At 34.4% G+C, this 23052-nt stretch overlaps 1 long non-coding RNA gene across 2 annotated transcripts in view; it reads right to left on the bottom strand.

The window, feature by feature from the left end:
* The window catches only part of LOC108538770 (uncharacterized), a 145066-nt gene that overhangs the window by 103883 nt on the left and 18131 nt on the right, over positions 1 to 23052 (bottom strand). Inside the window, exons 2-5 of one of the 2 annotated variants that reach the window (XR_001888187.1) lie at positions 20619 to 20698; positions 20136 to 20358; positions 17732 to 17836; positions 14706 to 14765 (exon numbers count right to left, since the gene is read on the bottom strand). This is a non-coding gene — a long non-coding RNA (uncharacterized LOC108538770). The remainder of the gene's footprint in view (positions 1 to 14705; positions 14766 to 17731; positions 17837 to 20135; positions 20359 to 20618; positions 20699 to 23052) is intronic. The other variant, XR_001888188.1, reaches the window with a different exon arrangement.

Here is a 23052-nt window from a genome sequence, read left to right on the forward strand (position 1 = left end):
TAGGAAAACGGATCCCCTTCCCCCTTGCGCTCCCAGGTGAGGCGATGCCTCGCCCTGCTTCAGCTCTCGCTGGTCAGGCTGCAGCAGCTGACCAGCACCGATTGTCCGGCACTCCCTAGTGAGATGACCCCAGTACCTCAGTTGAAAATGCAGAAATCACCGGTCTTCTGTGTCGCTCACGCTGGGAGTTGGAGACTGGAGCTGTTCCTATTTGGCCATCTTGCTCCACCCCACCCCCAGTACACCATTTTAACATAAATTCTTCCTCAGAATTAAAGCTAATCACTACATATTATAATGATTATATAAAAAGTGATCACCATACCATACATGATTTTTTGCTTTATAATATTTTTACCTATTAACATTAACATAAGATACCAAAAGACGACGGTAGCATTAGATCCTTGCAATACTTTATAGGATAAAGCTCACCACCATTTTGAAGAGAGAACATACCAAAACATCCAGCCTATTCCAAAATAAAATGCAATTATCTTCATGCAACATTTAAAGAAAGAAAAGTATTATTTGAATAAAACTTGGTTTGATTGAGAAATGAGATACCACACAATGAATACAATATCAATGCTGATCACTAGAGAAGGTAAGTCAATATGTAGGAAATGGGTTTTTGAAAAGATACATTTTAATATATACCACAGAATTTAACAGATTTCACACATGAAATAAATTAATTACTGTCCCTACTGTCAAGGCCATAAAAATTTTTTTCTTTAAATTTAAAATATATATGAAAATAAAATTTTCTTAAAATTGAAAAATTCTTTCTTAAAATTGAAAATTTTTTCTTAAAATTGAATATGGCCTTTGCATTTGGTAATTGACCAGACAAACATGTGACTTAAAAAAAAAAAAGGATAACTTTGGATTTGTTCAATTTGTGTTTGTTGCCTAAAGGTAAAACTCTACTGATTTTCTTTTAATCTCCTCAATGAAGTCCTTGCACTGATTAATCTCCCAAAATAAAATATGAACTAGAATGGCATTCTTTCCTTTATATGTCACTATCTCTCATCACACAGTTCATATACTTGAAATCTCCTCCTGAGAAAATTCAACTGCATTTTTTTTCCAAAATTAATCCTGAGGTAAGTTTCTTTACAAAAATAAGACAAATAATAATTGCCATGAGAAAAAAAGACACCTTTATGTTAGGTTTTACTTTCTAACTTAGAACTGTACTTAATATCTTTCTTCTCTTTAAAAAGATATTCGTGTAATAGTGCTAAATTTACATCATCCGCTATGTAGTGTATCGTACTAGAAGTTGGACAATACTCTTAATCTCTTCTTTTGATAATAAAACCCTCAAAATGCTCGACAAAGGGATTCACACATAGGGTTTAAAATTTCTGAGTAGATGATGGCTACGGGCTAAATTGTGTTTTCCCAAAATTCAAATGTTGAAACCCTAACCCTCCCAATGTGATGATATTCAGAGATGAGACTATTGGGAGATAATTAGGTTTAGATAAGTTCATAAGGGTGGAAGGGTGGGGCCCTCATGATGGGATTAGTGCCTTTATAGGTAAAAGGAGAAACACCAGCATTCTCTTTCTACCACGTGAGGATGCAGTGAGATGTCTGCCCAAAAACCAGAAAGACAGCCTGCACCAGGAACTGAATCAGCCAGCTTCTTAATCTTAGACTGTACAGCCTCCAGGACTGAGATAAATTATCTATTGTTTAAGGCATGCAGTCTATGGCATGTGATTATAGCAGCCTGAGCTAATATAGTATGTATAAGTATAAAATAATTTGTCAAATTGTATTATGTTATGAAGAAAAAATGAGGGCAAACGAATTAAAGAGTGCTGCAGAAAGGTGCGAGATTATTATTTTATAGAGCATAATCAGGGAAGGATTCACATAACCAGGGCAAAGTCATGAAGGATGTTTGAGCAGAAGTATACATTTCTAGGAAAAAGTCACCACAAACTGATAGAAAAGCACACACAAAGTCCCAAAGGCAAGAATGTGTTTGTGAATTCTGGGACAGAAAACCAGAAAGATATGTGGTGGGAGATAAAGTGAGAAGCAGAGAGGAATTGGTGGTGTGGAGCCTTGTGCACCATTGAAAAGTTTTACTCAGAGACAAGGGAAATGACTGAAAAGGAGTAGCAGGATCTTATCAATTTTTTTTTTTTGAGACTGAGTCTTGTTCTGTCATGCAGACTGGAGTGCAATGGCACGATCTTGGCTCCCTGCAACCTTCACCTCCTGGGTTCAAGCGATTCTCCTGCCTCAGCCTCCCAAGTAGCTGGGACTACAGGCATGTGCCACCATACCTGGGTAATTTTTATATTTTTTGTAGAGACAGGGTTTCACCATAATGCCCAGGCTGGTCTCGTACTACCGACCTTGTGATCCACCTGCCTCGGCCTCCTAAAGGGCTGGGATTACAGACGTAAGCAACCGTGCCCAGCCTTACTGATGTTTTAAAAGTATCACTGTTTTTTGTGTAGTGAATTGACTATAGATGAACAAGAGTACAATTAGAGAGACCAGTGACTTTTGAAAGAGTTCAGCCAAGATTCCATAATGGTCTAAATCAGAATATCAACAGTGGAAGTGACCGTAACATTTTGGATGTATTTTCAGGAGCTAACAGAACACCATACTTACGCCAAAAACCTGAATTGGCTTCCTGTCATACCAAGGTCTGCAAAAAATTACAGGTTTGGTTCCCTAGCTCCTTCTCCCACCTAATTTCTGTTACTTTCTTTGTGAATGCCCTCTAGTGAATCAAATTTATTCACAAACATCATGTCCTCAGAGAAGTTTTCTCAGAATACCTTGCCTTATCCTAAATCCACCTACATCATTGCACTCTCTTCTTGCTTGGATTTCTTCTCTTCATAGCACTTATAAATGCATATCCATTATTATATTATTTGTTCATTTATTCATCTGTCTCCCCTTTAAAAATATAAGCATAATAGAAAATATCATATTTTGAAATGGACTTGAATAAACTTTATATAAGTTTGACTTGAAAATAGCTATTACTCTTAGATGCTGATTATGTTATACATTGCTGAAAAATAACCTAAAATCTTACAAATATTTATTGAATTCTATATTCATTTACAATTTCTGTTCTGTACCTTATTCATTATTTTGCTTTCCATTGATTAATTATTTTCATCATAAAATGTAAGAAAAACTTATTAAGCCTACATGTTATATCTTCTGTCACATTTATGATCTCATATTCAAAAAATGAAATTTCTATAAAAAACAGGGTTATGTAATCATGTGATTGTTTTATTACTTTAGTGATCTAATACTATAAATGTCCTTTTAGCAAAAATCATGTTCTTTTATTTTAAATCAATTCAAAAGTTTACTGAATTCCTAATATATATGAGGCCATCAAGCTAGACAACATTCCCACCCTCAAAAAGCTTATAGTCTAACAGTGGATCGCATATTGCTATCAATCTGGGGAACAGTTAACGGCTTAATATTGAGACTTCTAATAAACACAGCATGTCTCCTTTTGTTTGGTCTCTAATTTCTTTAATCAGTGTTTCATAGTTTTTAGCATATGCATGTACATACTTTATTAGACTTATACCTAAGTGTTTCATATTTTGGTGTTTTTTTTTTTTTTAACTTTTAAGTTCAGGAGTACATGTGCATGTTTGTTATATAAGTACACTTATATCATGGCGGTTTGTTGTACGGATTATTTCATCACCTAGGTATTAAGCCTAGAACCTGTTAGTCATTTTTCCTGACACTCTCCCTCCACCTACCCTGGGACTTGGTTGAAGTTGTTTATTAGCTTAAGAAGCTTTTGGGCTAAGATTGTTCGGTTTTCTAGATATAGGATCATGTTGTCTGCAAACAGGGATAGTTTGACTTATTCTTTTCCTATTTAGATGCCCTTTATTTCTTTCTCTTTCCTAATTCTCTGGCCAGGACTTCCAATGCTATTTTGAATAGGAGTGGGGAGACAGGGCATCCTTGTCTTGTGCGGGTTTTCAAGGGGAGTGCTTCCATGTTTTCCTATTCAGTGTTATGTTGGCTGTGTGTTTTCATAGACGGCTCTTATTATTTTGAGGTATGTTCCTTCAATACTTAGTTTATTGAGAGTTTTTAACATGAAGGGATGTTAAATTTTATCAAAAGCCTTTTCTGTATCTTTTGAGATAATCATGTGGGTTTTGTCTTTAGTTCTGTTTATTTGGCAAATCACATTTATTGATGTGTGTATGTTGAACCAACCTTGCATCCCAGTGATAAAGTCTACTTGAACATAGTGGATAAGCTTTTTGAAGTGCTGCAGAATTTGGTTTGCCAATATTTTGTTGAGGATTTTTGCAACAATGTTCATCAAGGATACCGGCCTGAAGATTTCTTTTTTGTTATATCTCTACCAGTTTTTGGTATTAGGATGAGGTTGGCCTCATAGAATGAGTTAGGGAGGAGTCAATTCTTTTCAATTGTTCAGAATAGTTTCAGTAGGAACAGTACCAGCTCTTCTTTGTTTATCTGGTAGAACTCAGCTGTGAATCTGTTCAGTCCTGGGCTTTTTTTTTTTTTTCTTTTGGTTACTTGGCTATTTATTGCTGATTCAGTTTTAGAACTCATTATTGGTCTGTTCTGTTCAGGGGTTTAATTTCTTTCTGGCTCAGTTTTGGGAGGGTGTATGTGTCCAGGAATGTATCCATTTCTTCTCAATTTTATAGTTTATATGCATAGAGACATCCATAATACTCTCTGATGATTATTTGTGTTTTCTGTGGGGTAAATAGTAATATCCCCTCTGTCACTTGTTACTGGACATCATTTGCAAATAGTTTATTGTGCATTTGTACATGTATGTTCTTAAGAAATATTGGTCTGCAATTCTGTTTTCTTATCTTTTTCCTGGTTTTGGTATCAAAGCAATGCGGGCCTCATTACAGGAGTAGAAAATCTTCACTTCTCTTCTATTTCCTGAAAGAGATTGTGTTGAGTTGGTATTTTTTCTTTCTTAAATATTTGTTAGAAACCACCAGTGAAGCCATATTGGCTTTAAGTTTGGTTTGTTTGAAGGATTTTAGCTACAAACTCAGTTCCACAAATCCTTATATAACAATGTAGACTACGTATTTCTTCTACAGCAAGCTTTGATTGTTTGAGACTTTTTTTTTTTTTTTTTTTTTTGAGACGGAGTCTCACTCTGTCGCCCAGGCTGGAGTGCAGTGGCCGGATCTCAGCTCACTGCAAAATCCGCCTCATGGGTTTACGCCATTCTCCTGCCTCAGCCTCCCGGGTAGCTGGGACTACAGGCGCCCGCCACCTCGCCTGGCTAGTTTTTTGTATTTTTTTAAGTAGAGACGGGGTTTCACCGTGTTCACCAGGATGGTCTCAATCTCCTGACCTCGTGATCCGCCCGTCTCGGCCTCCCAAAGTGCTGGAATTACAGGCGTTTGAGACTTTCAAGGTTATAACATTTCATCAAAGTTGTTGATTTTATGGTATTTAAGTTGCTCATAATATTTATTTCCTTATTATTCTTTCATTGTCTGTAATATCTACAAGGAGATTATGCTTATCTTCTTGATATTTTGACAATAATTTATCTTCTTTGTCTCCCTCTTTTTTCAGACTCCCTTTTTCCTCTGTTTCTCTCTCTTCAGTCAAGATGGCTGAAAGTTTATAAATTGCATTGATCTTTTCAAATAGCCAGCTTGTTATTTGACTGATTTCCTTGTTGATATTCTCTGTTTTCAGTTTCATTGGTATCTTATACATTAATTGCTTCCTTTCTTCTACTTACTTTCTGTTTAACACTAGCTTTTCATATATTCTTGGAGTGAAAATCTTATACTATTGATTTAAAACCTCTTTTGTAATTTATATCTTGATTTTAATTATATTTTATAATTGTATATTACATATATAATTACAATATAGTATGTGTTCTATATAACATATACATTATATGAATACATATATGTATATGTAATTTCATATAAATCTATAATAATAGTTTTAGCATTTAATTTAATTACCTTTATTTCTAAGTACTATTTTAGCTGCTTCCCCTACATTTTAAAATGTTTTATTTTTTGTTAAATCCCAAATATTTATAATTTTCCTTATGACTTCATCTTTAGCCTCTTTTAATTAAGACATATTTAATTTCCAAATATTTCAGGATTCTGTAATCTTTGTTAATGATTGCCAGTTCAGTTCTGCTTTAGTCAAAGAACACATTTTGTATTATTTCAATTTATATCATTTTCTTTTGTTTATTTTATTTTCCAGCATATACTTACCCTGATGAACATGTCATATGCACCTGAAATAATACGTATTCTACTGTCTTTCTGTAATCATTAATTGGGGCAATTTGATTTACACCGTTGTTTTGGTCTTGTATAACTTTAATAGTTTTCTATCTACTTTTTCTATTGATTATTTATAGAGGAGTGTTGATACCACCAATCATTATTTTGATTTGTTTTCTGTTAATTTCTACTTTTACTTCTATCAGCTTTTGCTTTATGTATTTTGATGCTTTTTAGGCAGTACATTTATATTTAATATTACTATCTCTCCTTGATGAATACACACTTTCATCATCTTATAATGTCCCTCTTTATCTCAAATAATAAGCCTTGTTTTGAAATATTGAAGTATCCACCCCAGCTTCTTTTTACTGATTAATGTTTGCATAGTACATTTTCTTCTTCATACTTTTATTTTTACTTGTCTAGATTTCTATACTTAAAATGAAACTTTTGAAGGCAGCATATAATTATGTCTGGCTCCTACCTAACAATGCCTTTCTTTTAACTGGTTTGTTTAGATTGTTTACCTTTAATATTATTACTATTATGGTATATTTTGTCTATCATCTTTTGGTCATTTCTCTCTGTTTAAGTATTTTCCATCCTCTTTTGGGTCTACTTTAAATGAAATTGATTATTTTTTATTTTTCCATTTTATCACATTATTATTTATAAGTATTTAAAAAATTGTGTAACCCTAAGGCTTACTCTCTTTCTATATATATAGAGTAATATATGTATATAAAATATATATATTTGATTAATCACAGTCACCTTCAAATTATACATTGCTTTATGTGTAAGCTATAAACCTATAAAAGTATACTCCCAAATTCTCTTTTTTATCTGTTCTCATTTTATCATATATTTTACTTTATGTAATACCTTGCTAATATATTTATTATAGACCATCATTTTTCTTTTAGATAAATTAGCAACAAAAATGTCTTACATACTTTAATTTTCAGGTTATTTTTATTTCTTGGTCCGGATTTATGTTTCTGTCTGACATTATAGTTCTTCTACCTAAAATCTTCCTTTACCATTTCTTGTAATTCAGGTTTTATTTGTCAATATATTGTTATTTCTCCATTTTTGAGAAATATTTTTGCTATGTTTAGAATTTTAGGTTGACAGATCTGTTTCACTTTTGTTTCTTTCAGCACTTCATGTTTCACTTCATTCTTCTGACTTACATGAAATGCCTTTTCTAATTCTTATCATTATTCATATTTATTTGATTAATCTTCTTTTTATTTTTCTAATTCAGTATTAACTTCAGATCATAAACTTTAGCAGTTTTTATATGATATTTCCAGGTAATGATATTGGGATTATTTGCCCTGTGTGGAGTTCTTGAGATTTTGGATACATAGTTTGATATTTTTCATTATTTTGGAAAAATTATCACTCACTATGTCTCTAAGAATTTCTTCTTCCCTTTTCTCTCTTTTCTCCCCCTTAGATCCAGCTATGTATATTTACAATGTTGATGTTGTCTGAGATCTGTTTGATGTTGTGTCCGTTTGCTTAAATTATGATTTTTCCACTTGTATTTCAGTTCAGATAATTTTCATTGATCTATCTTCAAATTTGACAATGTTTTTCTTGATAGTTTTGATCAACTGGTGAGTCTCTAGAAGATATTCTTGCTCTCTGTGATTGTAGTTTTTAAAAATTCTAGTGTTTTCATTTGACACTTTCTTAAAATTTTATCCCTCTACCAAAATTATGTATTTATTTATGTACATTAGCTATTATTTCCACTAGAGTCTTTGCTATATTATTTATACTTATTTTAAACTTTCTCTCTAATAACCTCAGCCTCTGGGCCATTTCACAGTTGGTTTCTGTTGTCAAGTATCAGATGACGCTTTTGTTCTTGCATATTTAGGTATCTCAATATTTTATTCATCACTGTACACCGCGTATATAAACCTAATACATAGAGACTGAGGTATGTATGTCAAGAAATAGGAATCCCTCTTCATTTGTGGTAGATTGAGTCAACCTATTTAGGAATTTAGTTGGTTTTGGTTTTTATTGTCCTGCAGTGACTTTTAGTGCAGCACTGGCTTCATTTTTCTCTGCTATAATCACTTGCTTAAAGTAGAGATTACGTACTGTAGGAGTTTTCTCTGTGTTCCTGCTTCAATCTCAGCAGGAACTCTGAGACTTCAGAAAGGGTTTCTGTCTGTGTTTTTGCCTCTCTTTCCTCAGGAAATGCTACCTAACCTAGTGCTGGGAAGTGGAGGCAGGGGTTCTCTGCTTGCCTGACTCAGTTTGTGTAACAGAAGCAGAATATTTTATATAACTGTTAAAATCTTTCAGTAATCATTTGCGTGACACTGTATGTTGAAATTTAGGCATAAGTAACTAAATCGAAATATTTACTGAGAACAAATAATTTGAATGTATTATTTTGTATTAGAATATAATTATCACTATATTTTCACAAAGTAAAATGGTATCATTTTAATGATACATTTGCACTAAACCTTGGCATTTGTTGCTGCAAGGAGATACTCACTGTCATTCAAATTATTATTTACTTTTAGATAATTTGTCTTTTAATCCTGGCTGTTTTAAAACTTTCTTTTCTTTAAAATTTGAAATCCTATGTCAATAAATCTAAAGTTTTTGTTTTGGATTGAATTTATCCATCTCATAACACAGTGAACTCTTTGAACCTAAAGACTCATTCTCATTGGCTTTTGTTTTGTTTTGTTTTTCACATTTTGGAAAATCTCTATTATTTCTTTCAATAGACTTTCTTCCTAAATTTTCGTATTATTTTTCTATCACTCTTCAGAGACATACAGTAAATTTTCTCAGTCTAGTGTTTAAATAACTGAACTAACATAAATTCTGCAAGTTTTGAGAATGTTGTTTTTAGTTAAACACGTGGAGACAATTACCATTTAATAATATACTGGTCAAGGAGATTAATCTTATTCTCTTTCTTATACACTCAGTCTCTTTTTTATATTTTCTCTCATTTCATCTGAGTTCTGTTTTATTTCCTCAAATATATTACATAATTTATTCATTTTCTCTAAGTTTCTGTCTATTTTTTTGTTGGATCCATCCATTCGGTTCTTCATTTCAATGAGTATGTTGTATTTCATCTATTCTCAGATGCATATTTTCATATTTTATTATCTCTGAATTTGAGACATACTTGCTACCTGATGGCATGCTAAAATTATCACCAGGTGTGTGTTATTATTAACTAGTAATTGTCTCCACATATATAACTAAAAACAACATTCTCAAAACTTGCAGGATGTATGTTAGTTCACTTATTTTAAAAAATTTCATGTAGATATTGAATTTAAAAAAGAAAATGTATTGCTGGTAGCTAATGCCAAATTCACTGGTCATCTCGTCTACCTGCCTGTTATCTAAATCATCACTCTCAAGTTCAAAGTCCCATCTACCTACCTTTCTGAGTCACATCTAATACCTTCAAGTAGTAATTTGAAAAACCAAACGAATAGTATTTTGCTTGTCTTAAAATGCTAATTTTTCTAATTAACGCTAACAAAAAATAATGGCATAATTTTCCACCAATTATCATTTAGTTAAAATTAATAAAATTAAACATATATTTGAGAGACCACTATGTACATGAAAATAGCTGAAAATATAGCTTTTGATTCAAATAGACATGTTTACAAAATTAGGTTCTCCCGTTAATGCCTGTACAATAAGAAAAAAAGTCACTAAATCACTCTAAGGCACCTAATGTTAACTCACTATCAAGTCTCCAGTCTTCCCATCTTCTTTAGTGATGCAAACCCAACTTGGAGTTTAGCACCAAGATTAAAGTCTATATTACTAGCCTAGATTTTGGTATCACGGGCTGTGTGGCTAGATTATGCCCTATATGATTTACTGAGGAAAGTTGTGTGGAAATTAAAGGAAAGTTTCTTGGAAAAATGGGGCAAAATCCTTTTATCTTTCTCACTTTTCCTGCTGTTTACAGTATGAATGTAATACCTGGAACTCTACCAGCCATCTTTGACCATGTGTTAATGGGCTGCATGAGGCAGAGCAGAACGATAGAATTCTGAGTCCCTGATGAAACTTTGGAGCCACATTGGCACTTCTAGTCTTCTTATATTTAAGAAATATATCTGTAAACTTAAGGTATTGATATTATTTTAAAAATATTTTTCTATGCTGATGAACTAGCTTGCATCTGCTCATCTGTGATGTTTAAAAAATTACAGTAATGATATGGTTTGGCTGTGTCCTCTCCCAAATCTCATCTTGAATTGTAGTTCCCATAATCCCCACCTATTGTGGGAGGGACCTGGTGGGAGGCAACTGAATCATGGGGGCGGTTTTATCCATGCTATTCTCATGATAGTAAGTGAGTTCTCATTAGATCTGATAGTTTTATAATGGGTTTTTCCCTCCCCTTTACTCTGCCCTTCTCCTTGCTGCCACCATGTGAAGAAGGTTGTGTTTGCTTCCCCTTCTACCATGACTGTCAGTTTACTGAGGTCTCTGTGACCCTGAGGAACTGTGAGTCGATTAAACCTCTTCCCTTCATAAATTATCCAGTCTTGGTTATTTATTCGTAGTAGCATAAGAATGCACTAATACAGTAAATTGGTACTGCAGAGAGTGGGGTGTCGCTACAAAGATGCCTGAAAATGCAGAAGCAACTGTGGAGCTGGGTAACAGGCAGAGGTTGGAACAGTTTGGAAGGCTTGGAAGAACATAGGAAAATGTGGGAAAATTTGGAACTTTCTAGAGTCTTGGAGGGTTCAGATGGCAGGAAGATACGAGAAGGTTTGGAACTTCTTAAAGACTTGATGAATAGCTTTGATCAAAATGCTGATAGTGTTATGAACAATGAAGTGCATGGTGAAGTGGTGTCAGATGGAGATGGAGAACTTGTTGGGAACTGGGGTAAAGGTCACTTTTGCTATGCAAAGAGACTGGTGGCATTTTGCCCCTGCCCCAGACTTTGAACTTGAGAGAGATGATTTAGGGTATCTGATGGAAGAAATTTCTGTTTTTGTCACCCAGGCTGGAGTGCCGTGGTGCCATCTTGGCTCACTGCAAGCTTCACCTCCCAGGTTCATGCCATTCTCCTGCCTCAGCCTCCCAAGTACCTGGGACTACAATCACCCACCACCATGCCCAGCTAAATTTTTTGTCTTTTTAATAGAGACAGGATTTCACCATGTTAGCCAGGATGTTCTCCATCTCCTGACCTCATGATCTGCCCACCTCAGCCTCCCAAAGTGCTGGGATTACAGGCATGAGCCACCATGCCTGGCCAATGGAAGAAATTTCTAAGTGGCAAGGCATTCAAGAGGAAGCAGAGCATAAAAGTTTGGAATATTTGCAGCCTGGCCATGTGACAGAAAAAATAAACAAACAAACAAACAAACACAACTACATTCTGGGAGAAATTCAAGCTGGCTGCAGAAATTTGCATGAGCAACAAAGAACTGAATGTTAATCACCAAGACAATGGGGAAAATGACTCCAGGGCACATCAGAGAACTTCACAGCAACCCCACTCAGCATACGCCCAGGGGGCTAAGAGGAATAAATGGTTTCCTGGGCCGGGTCCAGGGCCGCCACTACTGTGTGCAGCCTAGGACTTGCTGCCTTGTGTCCCAGCTGCTTTAGTCATGATTAAAAGGGTCCAATGTATAGTTCAGGCCATTAGTTCGGAGGGTATAAGCCCCAAGACTTGGCAGCTTCCATGTGGTGTTAAGTTTGTAGGTCCACAGAAGTCAAGAATTGAGGTTTGGAAACCTCTGCCTTGGTTTCAGAGGATGTATGGAAGTGCCTGGGTGTCCAGGCAGGAGTTTGCTGCAGGTGAAGAGTCCTTATTGAGAATCTCTGCTAGGGCAGTGTGGAAGGGAAATGTGGGGTTTGAGGCCCTACACAGAGGCCCCACTGTGGTGCTTCCTGGTGGAGCTGTGAGAAGAGGGCCACTGTTCTCCAGATCCCAGTATGGTAGATCCACTGACAGCTTGCATCATGCACCTGGAAAAGCCACAGGCACTCAATGCCAGCCCAAGAAGGCAGTCAGGAGGGAGGCTGTACCCTACAAAGCCACACGGCTGGAGCTACCCAAGACTATGGTGACCTGGATGGGAGACATAGAGTCAAAGGAGATCATTTTGGAGCTTTAAGGTTTAATGATTGCCCTATTGGATCTCATAGTTGCAAGGGGCCTGTAGCCCCTTTGTTTTGGCCAATTTCTTCAATTTAGAATGGCTGTATTTACCCAATACCTGTGCCCCCATTGCATCTAGGAATTAATTAACTTGCTTTTTATTTACAGGCTCATAGGTGGAAGGGACTTACATTGTCTCAGATGAAACTTTGGACTTGGACTTTTGGGTTAATACTGGAATGAGTTAAGACTTTGAGGGACTGTTCAAAGGGCATGATTGTATTTTGAAATATGAGGAAATGAGATTTGGGTGGGGCCAGGGGTGGAATAATATTGTTTGGCTTTGTCCTCACTCAAATCTCATCTTGAATTGTAGTTCCCATAATCTCCACCTATTGTGGGAGGGACCTGGTGGGAAGTAATTGAATCATGGGGTTCCATGATTCAATGCTGTTCCATGCTGTTCTCACGATAGTGAGTTCTCACAAGATCTGATGGTTTTATAAGGGCTTCCCCACCTCTTCACTCTACCCTTCTCCTTGCTGTCACCATGTGAAGAAGGATGTGTTTGCTTCTCCTTCCACCATGATTGTAAGTTTCCTGAGGCCTCCTCAGCCTTCCAGAACTGTGAGTCAATTAAACCTCTTTCCTTTATAAATTATCTAGCCTCAGATATTTCTTCATAGCAGTGTGAGAACAGACTAATACAGTGACTATTCTTTAGGATTTTTGTTATAAAGAATAAATGAGGAATGTATGAAATTGTGTAGCCCAGTGCCTGGCACACAGATATTGTTTTAAAAATGTTAGCCAATTTCGTACATTATAAAAAAGTCGTTAATGTGATGTCTTCCTTTGAAAATATCACATATCACAAAACCCATTTTTCCCCTTTCTATCTTTCACGACATGACACATAGTCAATAACAACATGATTTGCAAATAATCGGAATATACAAAATTATGTAAAAACATGTCAAAATTCAAACAAGCTAAAGAATATGTGGAATTCCTTTGAAGCCTTGTGATTAAATATATTCATTTTTTAAAAGAAAATTATTTCTTGTATATGATGCATATGTTATCAATGGTTATAATACAAATCAATCATTCCATATACACATACAGCCCACCAAAATTTACCTATTCTTGTAAAAGTATATCCCTACAAAACAAAATTTGATTTTTGAAGTGTGTATATTAAGATTTAGGTAAATATATCTCTCTACATATTTGAAGTTTTAGAGTAAAATATGGTCCTTTAATGCCTTCTTATAAAACTGTTACATTTTCATTATGTTGTAACCATGAATTTTCTAAAAAATATCCCTGGAAGATCAAACCTGTCTTTAGATTGAGTGAAAATGTACAAAAGTGGGGATTTTCCTTTGGCCTACTTGAAGGTAATAATTAAAGTTTTGTATCTCTGCCCATTGTTCTGGGGTTACATGGATTCAAGCTTATTGACAACCCAACCCTGGTATTACATTTTCTATGAGACAATATATTCTATCTGGCCAACAGGAGATAATCTGAATGTCAAATGTGAGTTACATTTTTGCGGTTGACTAAGTTCCATATGTATTGGAAGGCAGGGTAAGGATAGTGGAGCATTTAGGCATCTTTACTTCTAATCCATGTAACAGGTAAAGTTGGCTCCTGAATCACTATGAATGTCAATGGGTGCCAAATCATAGAAGTTTCTGCAGCAAGCATCTTAATAGTCCCAATTTTGTTACATGTAGAGTATGCATACTTTATTATGATGGTTGTTTTCTTACAGACCTTGCATATGTAAGGTGCAATTCTGCAGTTCCTCTTAGAAGCACTAGTCTTCATTTTATTGAAAAGCAGAACAAGTAGTGGCATAAAACCTATATAATTCACAGGCTTGTAAGTTAAGGCCTCAGGCAAACCATTCTTTCTTTTGTTTTGTCCCCCATACTTGCAGGGCAATCTCAATGTTAACTTGCTGTACACCGAGAGGATGTATTATATGCTGACCTCCCCAAATAATAACTATCAAACGTGCTTTATATCTTCTCTACCTTACGATTGATTCTTAACCTAGTTTCTCTTTATTGTATTATTAAGTGAATATTATATAAACATTAAGATGGGAGATTTTGTCCATAAAAGATATATCTTTTTAAAACCAAGGTAAGATTGAAAATAACGTTTTACTCACTTGGAAAGTGAAAGTGAAAGTGTTAATGATCCTGTGCTGGAATGGCACTTACCTTAATACTGATGTAGAGGCAGATACCATATTTATCTTAAACTACCCCAGAGCAAAGAACCTGTGAAGAAGACAGTTACCTTCGGAACCATATTTATCATGTAAATAGCTCAGAAAAGGATACTGCCAGTTACATCTTTAAAATACAAAAATGCATGCATTTCACTATTTTGTAAATGCCAGAGAGATGCAGCATCCGTTAGAGTTAACGGTGCGGCACTTTTGTGTTCAGTAGCATGAATCATTAATCATGAGACAGGCCATATTCTTGTACTGCTTCTGCTTTCATTACTTGGCCTAATTAAACAGTTCTCTGAACTGGAATCTCAGATTCCTCTGTTACAGATTATCATTAATTATGGTGAAAGTGCTCAGAGATGTTGGACTCAATTATATTCTACTCAACTCTGGCACCGTGTGATTCATTGCGCAGCCTGCTCTGCAGATGTACTCTTTTCTTATCTCGCACTCCCACTTTTGTAAATTGGGCTCTGGCAGCCAACAAACTAAGAGTTATGTGCTGCGTTTTCATTAAAAACATGTTGGAGAAGCACAGACCAATTAAGGATTCTGTATTTTATAAGGAGTGATGAGATGAACAGTGGATTCTGGGAGAATTAGCTCTGTGAAGAAGCAATCTCAATCTTATTGTATTGCTAAATTTGGTGCTAGGTTTTTTTTGGTTTGGTTGGTTTTTGTTTTGTTTTGTTTTTTTCAATTGGTTAAGTCTCTGGCTTGGAACTTTTAAAAAATTAAAATAATGTATTGCAAACTCAATAGAAAGAAACTCAAAATTGTGTTTGGTGCTTGTGTGAGCTACTGGAAAACATTTCCAGTGACATATGCCAAACACATTATAGCTCAAAAGACACTAATTTCATCAACTTTGACAGTCATTTTTATGCTATGTAATACAGTCTCTTCTATAGCACTAAGTTTAGGCAGACTGGACTACTATTTTGGCATAGACAAAGCCAGAATATCAGGATTTGCAGGCTTTGGGTACTGTTTGGGATGTGTGTTTGGGGGAAGGGGAGTGTATGATTTGACATATGGTACATGCGAATCAAATTATCCCAAAGTACTTCTATTGCATTTAAAATTTGTTTATTTGTTTAAGGAGTCTATTTTTTTTCTTCTTTTATTCTCCTTCCCTCCCATGTTCTGTCTCTCCCTACCTCTCACCTTCCCTCACTCCCTTCTTTCCTTCTTTTGTCTTTCTCTTTCGGGGAGTCAAAAGATTTTCTTTTGTTCAAATAATACAGAAACTATATTTTAGTAATTAAAATGTAACAAAGCTTATGCTAAAATAATGTCTTCAGTTTCCCCACTGACCACAAAACTGTACCAAAAACTTAAATGCTTAAAATCAATAGTATTTTAGCATTTCATGAAAAGAAAATATGTTTATCTAATTTAAATGTGAAAACACAAAATGAAATTTTATTTGCAGATTATCCTTAAGAAGTTGCATGGCCTTTGATACTTTATGGATCATAATTCAGAGATTTTACAGAAACTAAACTGGCAGTGATAAAACAATGCAAATAATATTTGGGAAATGTTTAAGAAGGCTATTCACTTTTCCTCTTCTTGTGGTATCGATAATTCCTAAATTATGTAGAAATACTTGGCATTTAAAACAGCTCGGCCTTAAAGTGAAATCAACTGTCATTCAATTTACCTCCTGATGTCATTTTAAAAATAAATTATTAGGGTTTTACCTGAAACATTTATTTAATAAAAGTAAAGTGTTAAAATAATTTATAATATGAGAAGTTTGTGTTTTTATTGATAAGATCATATAATTTATATCATTCAATGACAATTTTTTTTAAATCTCAGGGCAGAATGCAATTTCACAATTTCATCTATAGTGACAGAAGAAAGCTTTAAGAGCTGTACTTATAATTGATCATTTATTTAAATGAAGCAAATAGATTAAAGCCAGTATTTTCTAACTGATAAATTTGTTATTCTTATGTGATAAAAATACTATTTATTCAAAACAAATATGAGGTTAATGGTTTCCTCTTTTTTTATTTCCTCTTTCCACTTTAAAGATATGGTACCAAATCAAATAGACAAAACCGCTCTGCTTGTCTCCCTTTGTTTCTCATGTGAGAAGTTAACAAAATAGCACACAAGTAACTCTTATCACAAAGCTATTCTCAGAGGTGAAATATGAACAGCATTGTCTTGGTTCAAGCCAACTCAACTAGTCACATGTGTCATCATTATTACTTGCTCTCTATTTTCACAAGTAAAACTTCTGTTTATTTTATATTAAAAATTGTCTTGATCCTCATCTGAAACTCACTTTCCTACATCATGAGATATGTACTGGATATATTCATCCACAAGATCAAGCCCAAAATAAGGGAAGGGGCATCTCTTCTCTTATTTTATGTTATCTAAAAGTTTCTGTTTTGATTTTCCTAAATGAAGTTTAATTTTTGTATATTTTCATTGATTATGTGTCCATTTTTCCTAAATGCAGGTCAGGAAGAGAACAGAAGTAAAACGATGTGGAGGAAAAAAAGTTCTAGATGTAAGCCTTTTGGCTTAACAGTGTGTAGGTTTTCATATCCTGCAGTAGTTTCAGGTTTTAATATATATGAAAATCAGTGGTCTTGTATCTATGCATATGTGTCGTCTATAATATAATTTTGACAGATGGTGAGCTGGATAAATCTAGTCCCTGACTATAGAAAACCTTGGCTTGACTTGCACTCTACCAAAACTTGTTTTAAAAAGCATTCACATGTATTTATTTTTTAAATAAAGATTCATTTTTTGGCCTGCCCTTATTTCTCATTGAGATGCCGGCATCCTCATCTTTGACAGTCCCATATATGCATTTTACCTGAGTTGTGATTTTTTTTTTTACAGGATTATTCCATGCATAATGCTGATGACTATACTATTTTACATCTCCTCCTTATTAAAAATAAATATGTTACCTTGCCCCTGTTTGCACCCTCTAAAATTCTGACAACAATATCTTACTTAAAAATAAATACAAACCTAGAAACCAGGAAGCAGTTTCTCCCAGTAGCAGCTCCAGACAGACTGCTCATTGAAAATGTAATACACTGCTGCCGTGTCACAGGTCAGCTGGCAAATGGCAATCTGAATTTTAAAAGGAATATGAATAAAATTCTGTTTTATTTTGAAAATGAACTTTCTGCCCTCCATCATGAATCCAATATATGTCTTAATCTTCTATGCTCTTGAAGCCTGCGGCTCCTGGCTGAGTCCTTTGACTCCTGAACCTAATAAGGAAATAGGTTGTTTTCTCATCCTCGTCTCATTTTTAGAAGGGCTGAAACAAACAGTCCCCTATTTCAAATGTAATTGACAAAGCATAAAAACATGTATGTTATATAATTTTAGGTTTACAACCAAGCTCAGCACTGGGATGTTTTATTTTTAAATTTGATTAAGATGTTATACCTTTGGAAATGTGCTGTCAAGGTTTGAAATCAAAATTTCCGAGTATACGATGCATGTTTACCTTAGAACTGTACATGTGAAGCTGATAAAGGATAGAATGGATAATGGTACGCTTCAATTGGGAACATTTTCATTTAACCTGGACATTATTTAGAGCCATACAGAGAGATGTATAGACAGAATTTAAAAATGTATATTTGTGGCTATTGTTGCTGTTTAAAAATCAACTGGGTGTGTGCCATGTCTGTAACTATGTTTGCTTTTTTCTCCTAAATAGAAGTTAGTTCATTATGCTATATTTATAAACTTGTTGTTTACACATTCATTTAAATTAATGACTTCTAATTAGAAAATGCTTTTCTTTCCAGAAAATAAGATTTCAATTTTGAGTGTTTGTCCTTTTTTATTTGAAAATTCTAGAAATAATATATTGTTATGGCATAAATATTATTGTCCTTTTTTAAATAAAGTAATTGTAGAAACTACACTTTAAGAAGAGATATGATAGAATTTAAAGCACTTAAAATAAATACAATTAGGCGTCCTATGCTGCTAGTATGTCTTATAATTATATTTGTGTAGCATCATCACAACCTAACTGATCATTCTAAGGACATAAAGGCTGACATTTCAAAGTGTATGTGCATCTTGTGTGTGAAACTGAGAGAGAGGTGTACATGAAAAGTTAAGCAATTAGTTATTTTAACACTTGGATTTCGTTTTAACCTAAAACTAGTCCATTATAGTTTTTCAGAAGATAGTTATACTTTAAATGTCTTTTTTTATTGTATGGCCATTCTAAGCTTAGAGCAATTAGCATATTTACAATGATGCTTTAATTATTAAATGTTAGATACATGGAAAATTTTTTAAAACTTTAATTTCAGTAGCTATATCTAGTCCCTATTCCCTTTCCTGATTTTCCAATAATGCATAGGATCATAGAAAACATGAACTAATAAATACTTGATAGAGTCATTCATGATTCAACAAATAATTATTGAATATCTAAATATTGAATTAATAACTAATGATATTAAGATAAATAGAACATGGTGTAGCAACAATCAGATGGTCTTTTAGTTAGAGTAATCAGACAAATAATATAAGAGTTCCATCAGTGAGACAAGTGAAATGATAATGGTAGCAAAGGGTGAGTTAAAAGCACATAGGAAGACAGTTAACCTGGTGTGGGGAAGAGGAGCCCAGGGAAAACATTGAGGGAAAAGTCATGCTTAAGAGTGTTCTTCAGAAAACCAAACACCGCATGTTCTCACTCATAGGTGGGAACTGAACAATGAGATCACTTGGACTCGGGAAGGGGAACATCACACACTGGGGCCTATCATGGGGAGGGGGGAGGAGGGAGGGATTGCATTGGGGAGTTATACATGATATAAATGATGAATTGATGGGTGCTGACGAGTTGATGGGTGCAGCACACCAACATGGCATAAGTATACATATGTAACAAACCTGCATGTTATGCACATGTACCCTAGAACTTAAAGTATAATAATAATAAAAAAAAGAGTGTTCTTAAAAGATTATGTGAATTATGTTAGATGAAGAGAAGCTTTAGATTATATGCCTATGAAGTAAATTAATTTTATGCAGGCATGAAATTTTTTAGTGTGTAAGTAAAAGAAGGGATAAGTATGTGTTAAGTAACTGACAATATGAAATATAGAATCCATATTGTGGATTACTTCTTATTAATAATATTTATTTACTGCTTCCTCATCAGATAGCAGCCATGTAGTTTGGTAGGTAACAGCTTCAGGTCCCGGAACATGTATTGCTTAGGGTAAGCCAATTAGAAGAGTTGTATTTCCCTAGAGAATTATTGTTCCAGGAACTTAGGTTTATATAAATTATCTTATAATGATACATAGACATCTTATCTTGGTTCAGATATGGGCATATGACTTTGGTTGACACGATTATACTATAGGATAGTGATTTTCTTTCATACCTGTAGGAATGATAAACTCTGTCTCATACCAGATATGAAGGCAGCAGTGATGCTATAGCTGTAGACACGTCCACATTCCAAGCAGGAAGAAGGAGCAGGACACAGAGTAGAATGATACACATGCCAGCTGGGTCATCCTCCAATAAAGAACCTTCCCAGAAACCATACAGAGTGAATTGTTTATATCTTAGTGGCCAAAACTGTGTCAAATTTCTACTTTTAGCTGCAAAGGAAGCAGAGAAAATATTTTCACCTGGCACATGGCTCCCCCAAATAAAGTGCAGCTTCATTAGTAAATAAAACAGTGAGAATTGATATTAGGTAGCCTACTAACAGTTTCTAACATACAGTCCTTGACCTCAAAGTATTCATAGCCTATTCTGGAAACGTACATATAAAAATACTTACAATATATTTTAAATTCTACTTCTACCAACAAGGTATTGCCAAGGAGAGAGCAATCGTCACATGATAAACATTTACCTGTAAGAAAGCAATAGATTACATTTCCCTATGTAGAAATTCAAGGCAGTTTCTAGTTTCAAGGCACAACAACTCCAATACTGTAGAAAAGAAAAAGAAAGAAAGAAATTAATACATTTTGAAAACCAACAATGGGCATCATCTGTGGACTGATTCCCTGATGCACTGTTTGAGAGAAAATAGCAAAAACAAAACCAAGGTAGAAAGCCAAGGCAACATTTGAGGCTTTTCTCGAGCGCTCTTTGCTACTTCACTAGGAAGATGGAGAAATGTGGTGCCTGACAGCCTCAGTGGCTGAATCCTCTTGGGGCTATAATGCACACAGTATTAGCAAGTCCCGTAGCCAACTCATGGGAAAAACAAACAAACAAACAAACAAACAAACAGCGGTCTCAGGTACTAAGAGAAGGCAACCAGCCTCCCACAGCTACAGAAGGCTCTAACACACCATCTTCCACAGAGTTTATGCAGCCCACACGAAGCACAGAATTTTCATGTAGTAGAGAATAAGTACATATCACCAAATATCTAACATTGAATACTGCTTGACAGTAAGTGAAAGTAGCAGTCAAGGAAACACAAATAATAGAGCCAACTGAAAAATATTACGGAATAGTGAAATGACACATACATAAAATAAAAAGCAATTATTCTGAAAAATTCAAAATTTTTGAAATAATATATGCCTATTCGAATAACAAATATTAATATAATATCCAAATAACAGAATAGATATTGATAAGGAGCTAAGAAAATCTTCCTGTACAAAATTTTAAAAAAGTGAAGAGATATAAAATATGAAATACAAATGAAGAGACATGAAGGATATATTAAGACTTTCCAACATACATCTAAAAGTAGATCCAAAATTAGTGTGTTAAAAGAATAAAAGGGAAAAGAAAATAAAGAAGAGTCCCTGAGACTTTCTCCAAAACTTAGTAGAATTGTTATTTTAAAATAGTTCACTAAGAATCGAACAGATCATTTTTTCAGACTTATTTATATTCAACAAAATGAGAATAAGGCTGGCTTCAAATTTCTAGGAAAAGAGAAAGTTACTTTAAATGAGGAATGCTTTTCCATCTTTATCACCGTGCAAGGACCAAGGTTCTCTAGTCACGCAAGAACTCAGAAAATTCACCGGTTAAACACATTAATAGAAAATGTACTTCAGCAAAAAAAAGAAAAAAGAAAAAAAGAAAAGTGGATTCAGAATAAAATGGGTGTTTCAAGAGGCAGTAAAGAGCACACATATCAGTTAGACGAGATCTGGTGCATTCAGGGTGGTTTGGCTGTAGACAGCACACATATCAATTAAACATAATGTTAGATATAAATAAATATTGATACTATTAAATAATTACTTTAACAGCAATTTGGAATATTATTCCAGATTATAGCAACATGGATACTGATCAGAGAGTGATTAGGAGTAAAAAATCCAAGCAAAATACAAATGTATAAATATCTTTGTCTTCAGTGGAGTGTGTGCAGGGGTGGAGAATATTTTCACAGGCAAAGGGATAGGCAAAGATTTCTTAGAACATTAAAACCATATGCATCATGGAAATATGATAAGTTCACTTTATTGACATTAAATACAGCTGTTCTTTAAAAGACAGTGTTGTGAAAATAAAATGTCAGTTAATAGAAACTACCTGCAAACATAGTGTCAAAGAACTATCTAGAATATGTAAAAAATGCTTACAAGTCAACAACAAGAATAACAAATAAGCAACTGAAGATGAGTCAAATGTTTTCATGAGCACCTCACAAAAGAAGGTGACTGACTGAAAACCAAATGCAAAGGATCTCGCTATCAATATTCATCAAAAAACAAGATACAAATTGAAGGAACAAGCAATTGAAAGCACAGTGAGATACTGCTATTCACGCCCTATTGAGGGGTTAAAACTTAGTAGATTGACAATAGCAAATAATGGCAGAGATGTGAAACTCTGGGACATTGCTGGTTCTAATGCAAAATTGTACAATCTGGAAATTACTTGGCTAAAATTAGAATTCAAAAATACACACATTATATATATATTTGTAGCTATTGTAAAATGTGTTGAGTTATTGATTTGATTCTCAGCTTGCTTGCTGTTGGTGTATAGCAGAGCTACTGATTTGTGTATATTAAATTTTGTACCCTGAAACTTTTCTGAATTCATTTATCTATTCTAGGAGCTTTTTGGAGGAGTCTTTAGGGTTTTCTAGGTAAACAATAATATCATCAACAAACAGCGACAGTTTAACTTCCTCTTTACCAGTTTGGATTCCCTTTATTTCTTCCCCTTGTTTAATTGCTCTGGCTAGGACTTCTAGTACTATATTGAATAGAAGTGGTAAGAGTGGGCATCCTTTTCTTGTTCCAGTTCTTAGAGGAAATTCTTTCAACATTTCCCCATTCAGTATTATGCCGGCTGTGGGT

The sequence above is a fragment of the Rhinopithecus bieti genome, unplaced genomic scaffold, assembly GCF_001698545.2.
Source record: "Rhinopithecus bieti isolate Rb0 unplaced genomic scaffold, ASM169854v2 scaffold_15113, whole genome shotgun sequence".
NCBI classification, from domain to species: Eukaryota; Metazoa; Chordata; class Mammalia; order Primates; family Cercopithecidae; genus Rhinopithecus; species Rhinopithecus bieti.